At 37.2% G+C, this 18565-nt stretch overlaps 1 protein-coding gene across 1 annotated transcript in view; it reads left to right on the forward strand.

Moving 5' to 3' along the window:
• Window positions 1-8624: 8624 nt before the first annotated feature.
• Window positions 8625-18565, forward strand: part of NDNF (neuron derived neurotrophic factor) — a 35140-nt gene continuing 25199 nt past the window's right edge. Inside the window, exon 1 of the mRNA XM_075200323.1 lies at window positions 8625-8990. The gene's annotated coding sequence lies outside the window, so the exon portion shown is untranslated. The remainder of the gene's footprint in view (window positions 8991-18565) is intronic.

Raw genomic sequence — 18565 nt, forward strand, 5'->3', positions numbered from 1 at the left:
TCTCACATACCCTTTGCCCACAAGCTTTCCATAAATAGACAGCTTAATGCTTAATGTTTGATCAACCCATTTATTTAGTATTTGCTCACTAGTCCTCTGTTACTGTCCATTAGTTATAATTCATTAATTTTACATATATGAAATAAAATACCTGCCCCTGTTCCCAGGTGGACCACAGCTCTAATCTCGGCAGCTTCCCCCACAAGCAACAATTCATTCCCAGCATCAGAAGCAGTGGAACGCATGTGTATTCTGGGGTAAATGCATGGACTGGTGTAAATGCATGGTCCTCTACGGAACCCACAGACCACAAGTGCAAATACTAGTTAGCCACTGTGTTTGACATGTGGTGCCACTGGTATTTAACCCAGTACCATATATCTATATAGACATAGATATATATAGATATAAATATACATATATACATCTATACATGTCCCCCACCACACCGAAAGTCCGGCGCTCTAGGCAGCTGCCTAAAGCCGCCTAATAGTGGTGCCAGCCCTGGGCAACAGAACTTGATAAGCAAAGCAGGAGCGCTCCGCCAGCCCGCCGAAACACCCAAAAAAAAATATTTCAGCACTTCGACCTTCTCCCTTAACCTCCAAGTCCCCGGATTCCTGCTCTTAACTTCCGGGAGCAGGAATTTGTGCCGCGGTGTGTGGGAACAAGCTTGCAGGGGAGGATGGAGATACCCGCAACGGTCCTGAAAACACCCTTTAAGTTTAATGACTTTAATTTTAATAATTGGAGACGTGAAAATGGCAAGGGAAGGATAGGCCAAGTAAAGTAGAGGTGTGCGCACGTACTTGAGACTGAGGTAGACACCTGCCAGGAGCTGTATCTCTTGCATGTGCTGAAGGGTTGGTACAATGAGACACAATAATAATGATGACAATCGGCAGTAGTAGCTAGCCACTTATGATTGGATGATTATAGATTGACGCGTCTGGCTGATAGTGGTTAATTCATTTGTATGGCTTCACTTTTTAGTTCCGGCCATCTATTTACATTATTTAAATTATATTTCAATTTGGAGTGCAGCAAAAAATATGTTTGTAAGTGGTTTTAGTTTAGTGTGTTTTGTATTTGTTTGTAAGTTTAATTCATATGTTAAATGCATCTTACACATTTATTAATAACGGTCAAGGCACTATTCTCGCTGATGTATGTGACATTTCATTACACAATTATACTGTGTACAAATAGTGTAATGCGACTTCTCCGTTTACTACTAACACTGTCAAGATGCATCATTACACCATAACTGCATTTTGTCTACGCCATTGTTAGGCGTAAGTATACACACTTGTTACTCTTGACATAAACCTGGAGCATATACCATAAATGAACAGATGGATACACCTTGAGATGCATCTCACTGAATATATGCACATAAATGCACTTTTTCATGCATGTGTCTTTTCCTGCTTCCAGGGTTCAATTGTGTCCAACGCTACATGAGACCAGTGGCGGATCCAGGGGGGGGGGCGATCGCCCCGATCGCCCCCCCTAGCAGGGGCTTGCTGCTGACGGCTGCACTCTGTGCAGGTCCGTTCAGCATTAACAGGTTGCTGCCCGGCTGCTCTGATTGTGTTTTAAACACAATCAGAGCAGCGGGACAGCACACTGCCAATGCTGAACGGACCTGCACATACTGTCCGATGACTAAGCCGATTACGGCGAAACGTACGTCGGGTCACGTGTGACGCGTGACGTCACACACCCGGAAGTGTGAAGCCGGTCAGCGGAGTTAGCCGCGATCGTGTCACACTCTAATTAATGTTACAATTTTGAACCTAGTAGTGCGCTTTGTTTAGGGCTTTAACACCAGGGCAATTTTGTCTGACAAACAGGAGATTTGAGGTTCCTTCATATCGCTAGTCAGATCTTTACCAGCAATATTATTATAGGTAGAACTGACTCAATCTCCTATGTAGCAGATATGTGTTAGAAAGGAATCCTCTGTGGTCATGTCCTAGTTAATCCCTCTCTTACACACTGTATGAGAGGGTACTAGATTAGAGTACCAATCCTGAGTCCTAGGAACTATATACATTTACTTAAGTTCCTTTGTATGTCTATGTCAGACTACTGTACCTGAGTGTTTTTGATAAATTATAAACCCTACAAGTGCATTCTTACACTACAATTACTTAATTTAGAGTGGACACACCTGCTGGCTATATGTGACATACTATGTATCGATGAACATAGGGAATATAATTGAATCCCAATAAATTGGTTTATTTTGAATCTCACTGATACAATGTCCATAATTATGGGTATCTTTCCCAATAAATCATAAGTGTCACAATTTTGTGACCACCGGCTTCCCGGAAGGGTATTTTTAATTATTTCTATCACTTATCTTTATTTTTCATCACCTCTCTATTTTATTATTCGCCGACTATGATGTTATCTGGCACATCAATTTTTAATACATTTTCAATAAAGTTTGTTCTTAAATAAATATTTTCCAAGGGACTGGAGTGCCTCAATCAACAATCTCTTAAGGTGATTCCTTTCACCATTTCTCTCCTGATAGCTACTCTGGTTGTGAGAGCACCCCCTCATTTTGAAATTTTATAAATAACTCTTAGATATAAATGATGAGGAAGTCCTAACCTTAGAGCGAGATGGATTTGCTTTTCTCTATGACATACTGTGCAGCCGTCAGCAGCCTTAGAAATTAGAAAGGGGGCGGGGCCTAAATCCCCCCCCCCTAAAATTGCCCGGGGTAGAGCAGTTGCCTAGATCCGCCCCTGCATGAGACCATGTCCTGATAGCAATTTGTAATGGAACACAGAACACAGTTTACATGTAAATCCCCACCAGCACTGACATATTTAACACAGGCCGCAAACTGTTGCGTGATGGTGTCTCAGCTGAACAGACATCTGCCCTTTTTAGGTTTCTGCCTTATTATTTTTATTGTATTACTTTGCAGGTTGTGATATTGTTTATGGTTCTCACAAGTTGATCTCAGACAATTACAATTAGGATAATTCTCAAACCTTTTCCACAGAATATTGGCTTCGTTCTGTTTCTGTATGTCTGATTTAGCCTTAAATTTTCAGCGTGGAATTCCTGCTATTCTTTTTGTTCCACCTGGATTTTCCAATCCTACCCTTATCACACCACAAAACAGAATGAATTGACACTAATGTCATCCTAGCGCTCTTCATACACATTCATTTCTGAAAAATTTACTGTCACCACCAGGACATGGGGACATTAACTGTGAAAGAGAATAATAATTTTTATAATAAAACTATTTCCAACACCTACTAAGAAACGTGATAATATGTAGAGATCTTCCTGAAACATTGGGCCTGATTCATTAAGGCATGCATACTGAACGTAATATGCATTTTATTTTTTGAATGCACATGAATTGGTTATATGCACGTCCAAATTCATAAGAATTAATAAGATAGTCATTAATGATAAAATATTTAAAAATAAAAACAGTTTTTTCCCCCCACATGAAATACATTTATTATGATGTAATTAATGTCTACTGTACTTAACATACATTTTTACAGTTGCTCCTGATTGCAAACACATGTTATAGCATGCATACATAGCTGTAATAGGCAGTTAGACTACAGCTGGAGCAAGATATTCGACTAAAATACAAGGACTACTTTGAGATGCTCAGAGCTTGAATCAGACACTACTGAGTGCGCTGGAGATTGGCACACCCTTTCTGTACATTAACTACAGGCAAACTCCCCTTCCCCACTCCGTTCCCTCCCTGTAATCGTAGGTTATAGTAAGTGTGCTTTCCTCTTGAAGACGAAGTGGACGTTGCAGCGGTTCTGTGGCCTATGGTCTGGTTATGGGCATGAGTAATTGTGCAGATTATACGCACAAAATTCTGGTTTACGCCCCTTAATGAATTAGGCCCATTGTGAGCCAATTGAAAATCCTCTAACCAACAACCATTCTTCCATTATTTTTACAGAAACAAATATGTGGTTGGTCGGAAAAGACCAAGGGGTAAATGTATGAAGCTCCGGCGTCTTCAGCGCTTAAATTTAAATTGGCGCTGCCTTGTAAAGGGAAACTTCCCTCTACAAGGCAGCGCCGCTTTAAATTTAAGCGCTGAAGACGCCGAACTCGCGGGTGTGGAAGAACCCGGAGCTTCATACATTTACCCCCAAGTAGCAGAAACAAAAAAGAAGATCGTAAATAAAAATTCACATTATTACACTTGCCCTGGACAATGCTCTGCTAAGTTTATATATATGGAAAATAACACCCTAGTACTATTCTCAAAGGGTTAGTAAAGCTTATTGTGACTGATTACTCTACACATTCCCCTCTGACTAATAAATCTCAACATTAAACTATGGATCTGATTTTTTTAATTTTTTTTTTAAATATTAGTTTACTTGCAGATAATTACGGATTCCTGAAAACACCCTGTCAACTGAAGTGGATGACTTGGTAGGTGATGTAGTAAGGTTGTTTTATACCAGCTAAAAAAAACATGTCTTTGCATCCAGAACCCAACTGTGTTAGGGGAAGAATTAAAAGAATAGACAAGTGTGAAAATCTGATTTGGAAGCAAACTCAGATCTGCTAAACCGGTGTAAAATGTATGCTTTTAATAAACCATTTCCTTGGAAAAGGTACCTGTACATGAATAGTACTATAAGCAGCTTTACTGTGTGCTATGTGAGATGTTTCATCTTCTGCATCTAGCATAGTTTAATTACCAAAATGTTTTGAAAATGGCAAAATATAGTGCCAAGTATAGGCAATGTACTTAGATATCATCTTTGCAATTGACTGTGGACAATGGTTTATAAATTGATGGACATAACAGGAATAATTTTGCATCTGAGGGCAAATACATTTTTTTTTACCACACTACTGTTTCTGTTCCTTCATAGCACCTAGAATCCAACCTGAGATGCTGTTCCTCAAACTTTGAAACACAAGTAACGCTGGAAATGTCAGAATTAGAATGACCCTAGTCTGCCGCTAACCTGACTTTCATGAATTATTTAAAGGCTAACACTATCCTCAGACAATATAATATTGTTTGATAATGTATCACTTATGGTAATACACCCAAAACCAATTTTTGGGTGGAGTTATCCTTTAAAAATACAGTACTTTCAATTAAATCTGGAAAAGTTTAATAAGAAGGAGGACTTCACAAGATCCTGTGCTTTGACTATGCTTGTTCATAATTAAACCCCACCCACAGATGAGTCACAGATTGCAAATCATAACTGCATAACTATCGCCTAGCAGACACTCAGATTTGCACTGTTCCACTAAGCAAGTGACCACTTTTGTTCTAAATAATCATTAAAAACCATTAACTAGAATGTGAAATGCACTTGATCATGCGATTAGCCATGAAAAGAGTTCTAACTGTTCATATGACAGTTTTCATGTACTTACGGCAGTTTAAACGGTGATGCACAAAGTAACAAACAAAATGTGGTTGTGAAATCCCCAGTGAGCGCATATCGTAAAGGCACCGGCATTTAAATGCAACCGAAAAGCATGCAATCACATTTGTGCATGCACATTTGTGTTGTGGCACTTTTTTGAATGCTGCTTGCTTCATATCAGAGCATTCTGTGCTTGAAAAAGTCCATTCAAATCTATGGGATGGCATTATATACATATCTTGGGGTTAACAAGAACAGGTGCATCAGCGTTGTGCTGTTTTTTCTCATTCATGTTAATGTTTTATTGCCATTCATGCTAATGACCCATTCATTCCAATGGTCCATTAATTTCAAAGGGCTTGTACACTACAATGGAAATAAATAGGCCATTCATATGAATGGAGCTTCACAGAGGTGTTTTGTTTTTTTCCATATTAATAGAGATTCAATTAATCACTATTTGTGTGTAATGAAAGCAGGGACTTCTCTGGACACCATTCACTACAAGCCAATCATGTTGCGGCTAGTGTGGGAAACCCTAGTGACTGGCTAAGGGGAATTCCAATCGATTCAGTTCAGTAGTTCAGGGGCGCTTGCGGAACAGTTTGCATTGGTGGCTAAGTAGTTAGCACTTCTGCCTCACAGCACTGGGGTCATGAGTTCAATTCTCGACCATGGCCTTATCTGTGTGGAGTTTGTATGTTCTCCACGTGTTTGCGTGGGTTCCTCCGGGTGCTCCAGTTTCCTCCCACACTCCAAAAACATACTGGTGGGTTAATTGGCTGCTATCAAATTGACCCTAGTCTCTCTTTCTCTGTCTGTCTGTCTGTCTGTCTGTGTGTGTTAGGGAATTTAGACTGTAAGCTCCAATGGGGCAGGGACTGATGTGAATGAGTTCTCTGTACAGCGCTGCGGAATTAGTGGCGCTATATAAATAAATGGTGATGATGATGATGAAGATCTGTTATATTTTGTTGAAATTTCCTGTGGAAAGAGGAGGAGGAGAATTCCCATGGAGTACAAAAGCAATTCCTTTGGATTACAAAGTAAATAGATTTTCCAGTGTATTACAAATGAAGACGATCCCATTGGAATACAAGTGTGGGATGGGATTTATGGATCCCTTACCATTATACTGAGACAGGGGTTATACTGAGACAGGGGTTTCGGTTTCCACAGTCTATGGTGGTCAGTAATCACAGATTTAAAACCTATTAAAATGAATGGGTCATATTGAAATGGATGGTAAAAGCTCTATGACATTTGCGTTCTAATCATTAACAAACGGTGTGAACGTGTCTAGTGCATATTAACCAAAAGTGAACAGCTTATCAAGTGCAAAGGCTTAGCATTTAGATGAATTTTCACATGTGGTTTGTACTTACATTTTTTATTCAAATGCAATGGCAGTGGGCAAGTACCTTTAGGGCTCGTTTAGAGGAGCAGTTAATGAGCGTTTAGTAAGAGCTTGCTTACACGATGTTCCAGATGGAACACAATGTGATCAAACCACTCTAAATATCACACAGGAAAATTCATACTAAATGCTCATTAAAGGCTGTTCTGAATGTGCCTTAACACTGGGCAAACAATACAAAATACATTTGTTTAAACCATTTTCATTCTAGAGTCCTTGGGCTGAAGACAGGTGGCAGTTATTATTGCTATTAACATATTAGGAAAAACTCATGCCTAAAATACACAAATGGTGTAGGTGTAAGGAGTAGGTAGCAATTTCCATTAGGCAGTAAGTGCTTACATCTGATTTGAATTGCGCTACATTTGCTTCATGTGATTGATCAGTGCTAAGAAGCTGGTGTGCTGGGGAGCTGTTTCTCATTATCCAACACATGCAACTCAAAGCTGGGAGACTTTACAGTATTGCAGTATATCTTTGATCTACTTTTATAATAATATAATCCGATTTGCCAAACTTAAACAATCTAATATGGATGGCTTAGAATTTGTTTTTATGATGTTAAATAAAAAATGGCAGTAGTTTTAAATGTCCTCCCCAAAACTGAGTCAATACACTACACTGTTAAAACAAGCTTGGTAATTTGTGTTTTATTAAAATGAAAATAGCTATGTACTCCAATTGTAAAACGAGTCGCGAGTGGCGCACAGATACACAACTTGAGACATCCTTGAAATGTACAGCCTAATTCCAAGTGATCCCGGATAAGACACAGGATAAAACCTTATATTTTGATATATTTTTCTCTTGGCATTTTAGACATGCCTGCGTAGTTAAATAAATGCAGGTCGACCACAGATTTGGCTTGGCAGCGCGTTTATGAAATGGTTTGCATTTGGTATGGTGTCTGGAAACTACACGGTGAAGACTATTTATTCAAAAAACAACCCTGTTTTCTTTTCCTCTCCCTGACTTCTTTTTTCAATAAAGCTATGTTTTATATCCTAAACTAGACTACCCTAGAAAATGAGTACTGCATATCACTTATATTCGCTCTATACTTGTAATAAATATATATATATATACATATATATACACATATATATACACATATATATACATATATATACACATATATATATATATATATATATATATATATATATGTGTATATATATGTATATATATGTGTATATATATGTATATATATATATATATATATATATATACATATATATACACTTGTTTGTGAGTGTGTGTGTTTGTGTGGTGAGAGAGAAAGAGAGAGGGAGAAGACAATTGTCATGGCTGCAAAAAGGTCAAATAAATAAAAACAAAAGTATAATTAAATACATTTAAATACACTTAAAATCACAGAAAATTAGCCTGAAATAATTGCATTTATTGGTATATGTCTGTGGCACATAGATAGATAGATCCTATAAGCAGTTATGTATTTAAAGCAGCTATATTTTTCAGCAAAGCAATAACTTGCATTTTAGCCCTGTCTGTCGGTAACCGTTCTGCAAACCTCTCAACCCCCTCTCTTCGTGATGTTATGCTTTGCTCTACTCCATCCCTTTGTCATTCTCAGCCTCTGATGCCTGTCTGTGCCCCTGCCTTTGTTTTTATAGTGAAGGTGGGCGTGGCCTCCTACCATTCAGAAAGTGAGCAGGGAGAGTGGGGCGGTGATTGGTTGAGGCATCGGTACCCTCGCCTCTTGGTTGGTGGGTTAGGTGCCTGGGATTTATTCACAAGGGAGGGGAGGCTCAGTGTTCTGCTATTGACATTCAGCACCAATGCACTATAGTATCAGAGTGAGAGACGCTCAGAAAGCAGATACTGAGATACCCAAAGCACAGTGCGCAGGGACACTGCAACTTTCTCACCAAGCATCTATGCCAAGACCTACTGCACATTCCTACCCTTGAGGATACTGGATATCAGAACACACCAACATACTTTTTTCATTCAGGTCCTTTTTTTATCTGAAACTTTCCTGCTTTCCCCCACATAGGCACAGAGTTAGTGTGATTGAGAAAAGCAGAGAGCTGTGTCTAGTTTGCTAGCTGAAGAGCATTTGGGGTACGTTCCAGATCCTAGGGACGCTTTTAGACTGAAGTCAGGAGCATCTAAGTCTAAAGTGTAGCAGAAAGGTAAGTCTGAAACATATACATACGTTTCTGCTAACTGATGTAAAAGAAACAGATGCTAACCGTATTCTATTTATTCCTAAATACTTTTTTCCCCATAAATGCATTTCTTATAAGCGCACGATTATATGCTGAGCAAACTTTTAGTGCTTATAGTTTATCACGCTTTTAGCGCTAGTGTTACATTGTTATTATAGTTGTTATTAAATAGAATGAGTGAAAGACTGGAAGAAATCCGCGTTAAATAGGGCAGCCTCTCCCCCCCAAGTGAAGCAGTAGGGCTGATGGTGCGGGAGAAGGAATGGCTGTCTGGCGATCAGTTGAACAAGTTAATTGGTCTCTCTCAGTTCCAAGAGCTTTGAAAAGTTTCTTGCAGAGCAGACCCAGGAAATTACAGCTTTGATATCTCTGCCAGTGCACAATCAGAGCCGTTTTATGACATGACTTGTAACTGGAGGAGGCATTTCACTTGTATGGTAAACTTGGCAGAGGAGATCCATACTTGATTTTATTGTATTGTTGTGGCTGGGTTTGGATTTTGTGTCTAGTTTATTTTTCATAATTCAGCTTTGCACTGAGCAAAGCCTTACTGTCTACGTTAAGGAGATTTGTTTGTTAGGGATGAATCAGCAGGATGCTAAAGGTAGGGCTTGATGAAAAGAGATGGATTAGCAGACAAATAATCTCTTAGTACACACATGTCACTGAGTAGTGAACATATGGCTGTCTTGTTTTCATAGTGTATCCCTTACATTTAGTGATGACCTTATGATTGGCATGCTGTAATCCTGGGGCAAATCAATGCAGGGGGTCATTTTAGCGAAGAGTAAGAGTTACCCTGCTGCACATAATGCGTTGAATGGTAAAATGATATGAGTATCATGAAATCTACACAGTGGGCTGTGGGATGAATCAGATCTACATATATCTCTCTACATTCCTTTCTCTATACTGTGTCTGTCTTGCTACTAATGCAATTCTATGACAGCAAAATGTTCTTTTCATCCGTAAAAGCTGATCTCTGCCAAGTCTCCAATTATATTGACTAATAATTACAAATATTATTCAGTCTACCCTTATCTTTTAAAGTCTGATGGGGAAACACTGTAACAGTAAATAGTTTTCATTTAAAAGAGAAAGCAAAGTAAAAAAGCAAACATTTTAAAAATATAATTCATCTTATATACCTGGTGTAAGCAGTAACTACACCCAGCATGTATCTATGTTGTGTATCATATGTTATATCTAATACCTAGCAGCATAGTGCATGTTTTATAAAAGCACTTTGATTATTTGTGAATGTTATAATGTGGGGATATTCTACTGTGTGAAGTCATTTATCTAAAGATGACGCCCCATTTTAAAAAAATCCCTGTATTTCGTCTTGTTTAATACATATGGCTGAGTTCTCCCTTACATTTTACCATTTTGTTGGGGTTTAATAAGTAGCACTTGTTCACCTAATAGTTTTGCTGTGCTTTGTAAGTAACTCTCTTACGCCTGAGCAGGACCTAGAAGATGTGTATGGGGGAGAACTGAGGACACTCTAGGACTGTAACGTATTACAATAGGTTTAGTTAGATATACCTGCGTCCACCCTGATCTGCTGTCTAACTTTATATATTTACCCATCTCCACATTCAGTCAAAAGATATCATATATGTGTTGAGAACTTTACAAAGCACTTTTTTTATTTTTTATTTAATTTAAATGTTTCCTTATGTAATCCCTTACATCCCCTAATACCTACTCCTCAACAAACATACCAATCATTCCTAGTTGCTTAAAACGTAACATGCTCATTATATTATTTTACTATATTTTGTAAATACACTTGATATTGCTTGATAATTATATTACATTATATTTGTATAATGATCTTGTATAAAGTGATATAGAGATGTTTACCCTTATGTAAACAGTGCTGATTATAAAGACAAATTGCACTGCCTTTGATTTGCGTAACGTATTATGTAATATAAAATGTTATCATTTATCGACACGTGCCTGTTTAATATTACATTTGAACATCATAGTTGTAGCCAAATTAAAATTACCATTATAAGATTAATTAGCTCTAATTATTATGCTGTAAATTATTTATAATTGATAAATATCCCTTCCCATGTGTGCCTCCTTTGCCTTGCAATACATAAAAAAGGTCATACACAATTTAGCACTGAAAGTGGATCAACTGTAAGTCCACACCGATGCCATGTTGTGCCTTGCCATCACCACTGTGGGTCACTCTAGGGAAAGATTTGGAACAGTTGCTTAAATGGCACTGAAACCCTGCCATTTGTAATGATTGAAAAAGAAATAGGATGTGGGGCAGCGCCAGCTAAACTTTTTATTATTATTATTAATGACCCAAATAGAGTCCAATGCAATATAAATGAATTTGTTAAAATATAAACATCATTTTCTCAAATAATAGGTTATATAAAGAAGCAATATATTTGAAGAAACCACATTTCAACTTCCAGCATACATATTATCTGTTTTATGTGTAGCCTAGAAGGCTAGCCAAAGAAATGTGGTTTAGCTGAAGCCACTTGCAGAGAGCGAATTAAATAATCCTAACCATTATTTAACTCCTTCACTGGATATCTCTTGGCCATAAAGGAGTTAAAAACACACATTACCAAAGGGACACATTTTTAAGGTATAAACGTACAGGAAAATACCAATTCGAATTTCATAGCTTAAGTGCTATTTTCTAATATAAAGGGAATCATTATTTAGTTGCTAGTGTTACATATAGTGATTATTTTTTAACACAAATGAATCACTATATGTTCATAGCTTTTTATTTTACTAAAAACTAGGAAACATAGTATAAGTGTAAAATCTTCTTTCAAAGATACAGCACAGCAATAAAACAAATATCAATCTTCTAAACATTAATGTAAATTTTTTTATGGAGCACAAACAGTACTGAGTGCGTTTAAAATTAGATTGTATGTCTTCGAGAATAACATTTGGGAAAAGAGCAAGTTGAAAAAGGGAGCAACATTTATCTAGTATGTTAAAACATTTGATACGTGACAGTATCACAAGCATAATGCTGGTTAAATATATGGTGCTTACTGAAATACACTGAAATACAAGAATTATTTAGCGCACCCCTCCTGTCACTTTAGACTGGGACTAACATTACACCTTGTTCTTTAATCCTGATTATTTACCAAGAAGGTAGTGCTGTAAATGAAAATAGTTACATCTATCACGAAGAGGAATAACAGTAGCCCATGATTAAAAGGTTAGTTGTTTTTTTGTGTTGGTTTGGATTTCATTGTTTGCTAGGTGCATTTTTGACATAGTGTCCATTCGACTGATGTAGGCTATGATGTCACAGAGAGCTGGAAATAGATGTCAATGTGCATTTCGCTGTCTCACATGAGTTCCTTTTCAAAACATTCAGAAATTAAATGCACGCAAAAGTGCTTCCTTTAAGCTTACCCTGAGGCTTGTTTGTCCTGGAGACATTGTAAGGAATGAAGAAAAATGGCATGCCTTCTAAACATCAGTATGTGGGCAGTAGCAATTCAGTGCTATGTCTTAATTTGTTAGTTGTATTATAGTCTTGTCAATATTATTGTGTTTTTATTATCACTTAGTCCTAACTTACTCTTAAGCCTTTATTTTGTGCAAGAAGCAGAGTTTTACAAAAAATAAGAAGCAATATTAATGTCTATGCCCTGTGATGTAGGACAGAGGGATTTTGCAGACTCTTGGCAATCAATAAGTAGGGTACTACCTTATGAAAGTGAACAAGTATTTGATTGAAATATTAAACCTAGGACAAATAAACAATCAGTAATTTAACTTCAGTTTGTGGAAGAAGAATTAAAGAATAAAAAAGTATTCGTATAAGCTAAAGATTTAACATAGGGCTCCTCCATGCTCCTGTTTCCCAGGACAGCCCATGTTTTTCCACCTGGAATTTCTAACTCACAATGTTCCTATAATGCAGATTTCATGTGAACCTAAATTTCCAAGATATGTGGAATGGCGTCCTGGAAATGTTTTACACTATTTGGTACATAAAGGGAAAAAGGAGGTTTATTTTAAAGCAAGATCAAACATCAAGTAGCATTGTTCTGCAGTACAGATTAGACCTCTCTCGCTGTCTCACTTGCCATCACAACTTCTGTTCCTGCCCCATATAGACGTGAAGTATTACATCCCAGTCAACAACACTGCATTTGCTGTACTCAAATTGTCAAAGCAAATATTCACAACTATATTCATTTATTTTTATGTGTACCACCCCCCCCCCCCCGCCCCTCCCATTATTTTGATACTTAGTAGATGAGGATGAACTACAATATCACCTTTCTTTTAATTATTTAGGAATTTCTTGCTGTTTCTTCCCATACTTCTTTAAATGTCTATTCTATGTCCCAGGTCACTGACTTCAATAAGATGCCCTGCACTCAGCACATATATCACAGTGTCATACACTGTTAGAAACATAATAACAGTACCCTCAGAGTGGTGGAACTACTGTGGGTGCAGGTGGTGCAGTCGCTATGGGGCTCGGAGGTGAGGGGGGCTCTGCAATGCTGGTGCCCCCTCCTCCAATGCCCAATGGGAGACCGCCCACACGCCTGGGGCCCTCACACATCCTCCAAGGCTGCAGCTCTCCCCTCAAAAAGAGGCTCAGAAGAGGCCGTGTATCTGTTTTTTCAGACCGTGGGGCCCTGGAGCTTACAGCTGCATTGTTGGGCCCCAAACTAGACTATGGTGCCAATCAAAGTCAATTCTGTAGCCTCCATTCAGGAAATTCTGAGATTGTAGGACTGGTGTGTCATTATCAAACATCATCTTCTTTCTAATAAAAAAAATTTCATGAAGTTTTATGTTCACTGCCTCTTTAATTCTGATTTCATGTTAGTCAGACTTTAAAAGATAAAAGTGAGGTTTTAGACCCACGTCAGTGTTGTAAAGCAAGTACATTTAGATATTGCTATTTTAAACATTGGAAGGTACTATATGCATTATAAGCACAGCCATAACTGAATTCATAATGAGACAATGCAAAATAGTTTCAATAGACTTGTGCCAAAGAAACAATATACTTTTTTAATGTTTAATATACATTAAACAACTATCTGAATAAACAACTTATAAATGAACATGTTTCATATATTGTATTTTACAACTGCATAGTTTGTCATATATTGACCTGTTTACATGACTACATGAAGTGATAGTAGGAGAGACCTTGGGGTATATTTACTAAACTGCGGGTTTGAAAAAGTGGAGATGTTGCCTATAGCAACCAATCAGATTCTAGTTATCATTTATTTAGAGTATTCTACAAAATGACAGCTAGAATCTGATTAGTTGCTATAGGCAACATCTCCACTTTTTCAAACCCGCAGTGTAGTAAATATACCCCGTTCTGTACAGTAATCAAATATTATTAAATATTATTGAATGTGAGCATCCTTATCTCTTCATGACCATGTTCACTATTTAGAACATATTCATATATAAGAAGTCTTAGAGCAGGAACTGGCAAAGTACAATACAGTCTGCTTATTGTCTATAAATGATCACTGACTAGTTGTGTATAACTGAGCATGTGCAAGTTTCACATCTCCCCAGCTCCTTCCTCTCTCATGATGGCCCACGTCAACAACAACATGTTTTACAGTTAAGCCAATATGTTAAAAAGTTATCTAAGCTCAATTTTGATTATACAGCCTCATCACAAAATAATCCACAGATCCATCATTTTTTTTAAAAAAAAATCTGCTTAGTCCTTTTGCTGAGCCTGTACATTCAGCTTAATCCCTGGCTTTTTGTGCCATAACAGTGATCACAAATATCAGACTTCAGAATGCTCAGTGTGATCCGCCAGAAACCATGTCAACCATGCATTTGACACTCCACATTTTCATACTCATTATATTTAAGTAGTTAAGAGTCAAGAGGCCTGTACTAAACGATAATCTTCACATCATCCTCCAGCAGATCACGCTGAATTTGCTAAAGAAATTTGCTCCATCAGTAACCTTTGCTTTATGAAATAGTCTAACAGCTTCATTTAATCTAGTCACACTAGAGACTAAGATCTGCTTTCTGTTTGGTATAGACCTTTTGAGGACATGTATGATGTACATTGTTCCCTTCTTCTGTTATTCATCATCATCACCATTTATTTATATAGCGCCACCAATTCCACAGCGCTGTACAGAGAACATTTGTCATTCACATCAGTCCCTGTCCCAATGGAGACTACAGTCTAAATTCCCTAACACACACACATACTAGGGTTAATTTTGTCAGCAGCCAATTAGCCTAATAGTATATTTTTGGAGTGTTGAAGGAAATCAGGGCCCCCAGAGAAAACCCACGCAAATATGGGGAGAACATACAAAGTCCACACAGATAATGGGCAAAAGCGCAGTGGCTCAGTGGTTAACACTCAATTCATGAGTTTGATTCCCGAACAGGGCCTTATTCAGGAATCGGACTCAGGAATTGAGTGTTAACCACTGAGCCACTGTGCTTTTTGCCCATTCTCTGCAGGATAAAATCTATGGGGCATATTCAATTAGCTGCACACATTTTCAGGTACTACGGTACTTCATCATCGCTGATTTTCATTCGTGTCCCTCTAAGTGAAGAGATATCCGCGATGTTGCATCACCACAAAGTGCCTTCGCAACCATTCCAGGGGCACTGCAAGGATAATTGAATATGCCCATATATCTTTATCTGTATGCTATATGCGCTTGGCATATGTTTGTAATATATTGTTAGCGATGCGGAATATGTAGGCACAATATAAATAAATGTTAATAATAAATCAATGTGATGATTATAAAAGGTAATAGTGGGTCACATATAACAAAAAAATAGTAAATAAGTGAAACCATATTTAATTACTAACAGATTTAAATTAAATATTTCACCATAAATTATAAAAATTGTTCATAAAATTAAAATTGAAACCAATGACTTTCAGTTTTTTCACAGACAAAAATATGACTCTTATTCTAGAAAACTGAGTGTGAATTACTGAAAGTTTACAAGGATGCTTTCCTAGTGAATGTTCATGTGTTTGTAGCACAACATTTTCTTGTGAAAAAATAGTCTAGCTCTGCCAGCGTTTTAACATTAAATGGCTCTTTATGTATCTGCCCCTCAGTTTGAGATATGCATCTATAATTACATGGATTAGTAGATACTGGTATTGTGTTGTACATCTGGTCTGAACATTTCTTTGAGCTGGGAACACCCAAAACAAGACATGCACAAAAATACGACGTAAAGGAAACCAACATAACTTTAAAGAGATTAAACAATGTGTCTGCACTACAAATACAATTCGTAGACACATACTATTGTAGCACAAATAAATGTGTGCCGGCTGTGTCTGTGACATGACAAGTTCCCGTTGTCTCTCTATTTGTATTTGTGAACAACCTTTAATTTCTGTGAGTGTGGGGTTCCAAACAACAAGAAGTAACTCGATAACAACTTTATCACTAATATTCCACATTCTTAGACGCTGCACAGTGAAAACTACTGGATCTTTAAGTAAAATAGTAACAGGTGTGGAGGTTGTTTTCAAAAGAATATTTTAGTTATTTTTGCAAGTATTTTCCTTTCTCTTCATCTTTCTAGCTTATTACTGTGGAGGAAGGGAACAACTGCTCGTACAGCGTTTGGTTATGGATCACCTACTTAATTCATGTGTACTGCATATACAAGACACGTCCTCTTGTGCTGCATGCATGTGAGGAATGCCGGTATTAGAGACAGTGTTCTGCACAGTTTAAAACATTATTTTGAGCAGGGATGTAAAGGCGTTGGTTACATAAAAATGCAATTCTTAAGCGGATTATTTAGCAAAAGGAATTCTTCAGATAAACTGTGCTTAAATTCCTTCATTTTTGCTCGTTTGAAGAAATACTCATGTCAGAAGTTGTCACTAAATCTAGTATTTAGTGTAAGGTTCCGTCAGTCTTCTCTGTTGTGTTTTTACCAGCAATTTTTTATTGTGCTGTTATTGCTGTTGTTTTTTTTATGGTTAGTATATTTTATCTATATTTTTTAGTGTCAATCATCTTTGATGTACTTTATTACTGGGAGTCTGGGAGTCTGCAAATTGTGAACATTAGAAACACACACTCATATAATGGAGACCATGGATTTTGACATTATTAGAACTTGTAACAGTTCTAGTTTTATTCTTTGGGCCTGATTTTCAGTTAGGAGCAAAGCTTAAAAAAGGAGTAATTTTGCACCTGGGCAAAACCATGTTGTAATAAAGGTGGAGATAAATTTAAAATGTAGGGACAGATTTATAGATGGGATACGGCATATCATAGATCAACTTTAATTTCGGTGTAAAAAATAGTTCAAGTATTTGTGTGCTACATGAAAAAACAGCCAGTATTTTCCTTGTGTGAAAAAAATAAGTCAATTTGTATCCCTTGCATTGTAACATGTTTTGTCCAGGTGCAAATTTGCTTCTTTTCTTTGCTTTGCTCCTAATTCAGAATCAAGCCCTGTGTGTTCATATTAACCTGTCAGGTCTTTTGTTATCCATATGTGTTTTTTTTCATTAATGAAAAAAAAAAAATGTAATAAATATAAATTTTATCGTAGTTGTAAACTATTAAACATGTACATAAGGAGTGTGCTTATTTTAGTTACAAAGAAGTATTACATAAAAGGCACGTAAAGATTTTTTTTATGGTTTTAAAGATATTTCATTAAAATAGGATTGGTATACAAGAAGGTAAGATGGGTGAAGCTTATTTTTTTATTAGCCTTTTGTGGTGTAAGGGTTGTTATTTAATAAATGCAGGTGATTATTATAATATTCTTCCAGTATTCAAATAAATATAAATACTGGCCTCACAATCAGACATGGGATATTACTGACAGAACAAATAAACTGTGCATCCTAAATAAACAATATTTCAATTGTGCAGTTATTTGGGGATGAGCTTTTTTGAAGCCTATCTTTTTCAGACTACATACACGGGGATGAACTTATTAAGTCAGGCTGCAGATGTACAGATGTGTAGCCCACTAGTCACTTCTGGAGAGTTGTAGTTATTGCTATTGTGATTCAGACAACAGTAATTGTATTTCAGACATGTTTAGAACAGCTGTGAAATGCTGCTGAACTAGATATGATCAGTTGTGTATCAGTAATAAATGAACCCATTACATTCTGGCCTTGCTAAACTGGAGCTAGCAAGCTTAAAATTGTCATTCTTTGTCACATTAAAAGAAATTATTAAAACTTCTGAAGGGGCAGCAAAAGTTGCTGTACATTGATTAGCACACGTGTATATAGAACACAAGTTAACCCGTGCATGATACTCATGCATTCTAGTCAAATCAAGCTACTTAAGGTCTTAAAACGGTTCTTGTCATGCATTTGGGCCTAGCCCAGGCCTCCTCAGGGGAAGATCGTTACTTCCTGACGCAAGCGCCCTTTTTAATGTGTGTTCATGAGGTAAAATTACCTCACGAAAATGAGTTTGACCCCTCAACTCGTAAATGTAGCCTTTACTACCCCTCCCACGGGGGGAAGGGGGGAT

This window comes from Mixophyes fleayi, chromosome 1, assembly GCF_038048845.1.
Source record: "Mixophyes fleayi isolate aMixFle1 chromosome 1, aMixFle1.hap1, whole genome shotgun sequence".
Taxonomy (NCBI): Eukaryota; Metazoa; Chordata; class Amphibia; order Anura; family Limnodynastidae; genus Mixophyes; species Mixophyes fleayi.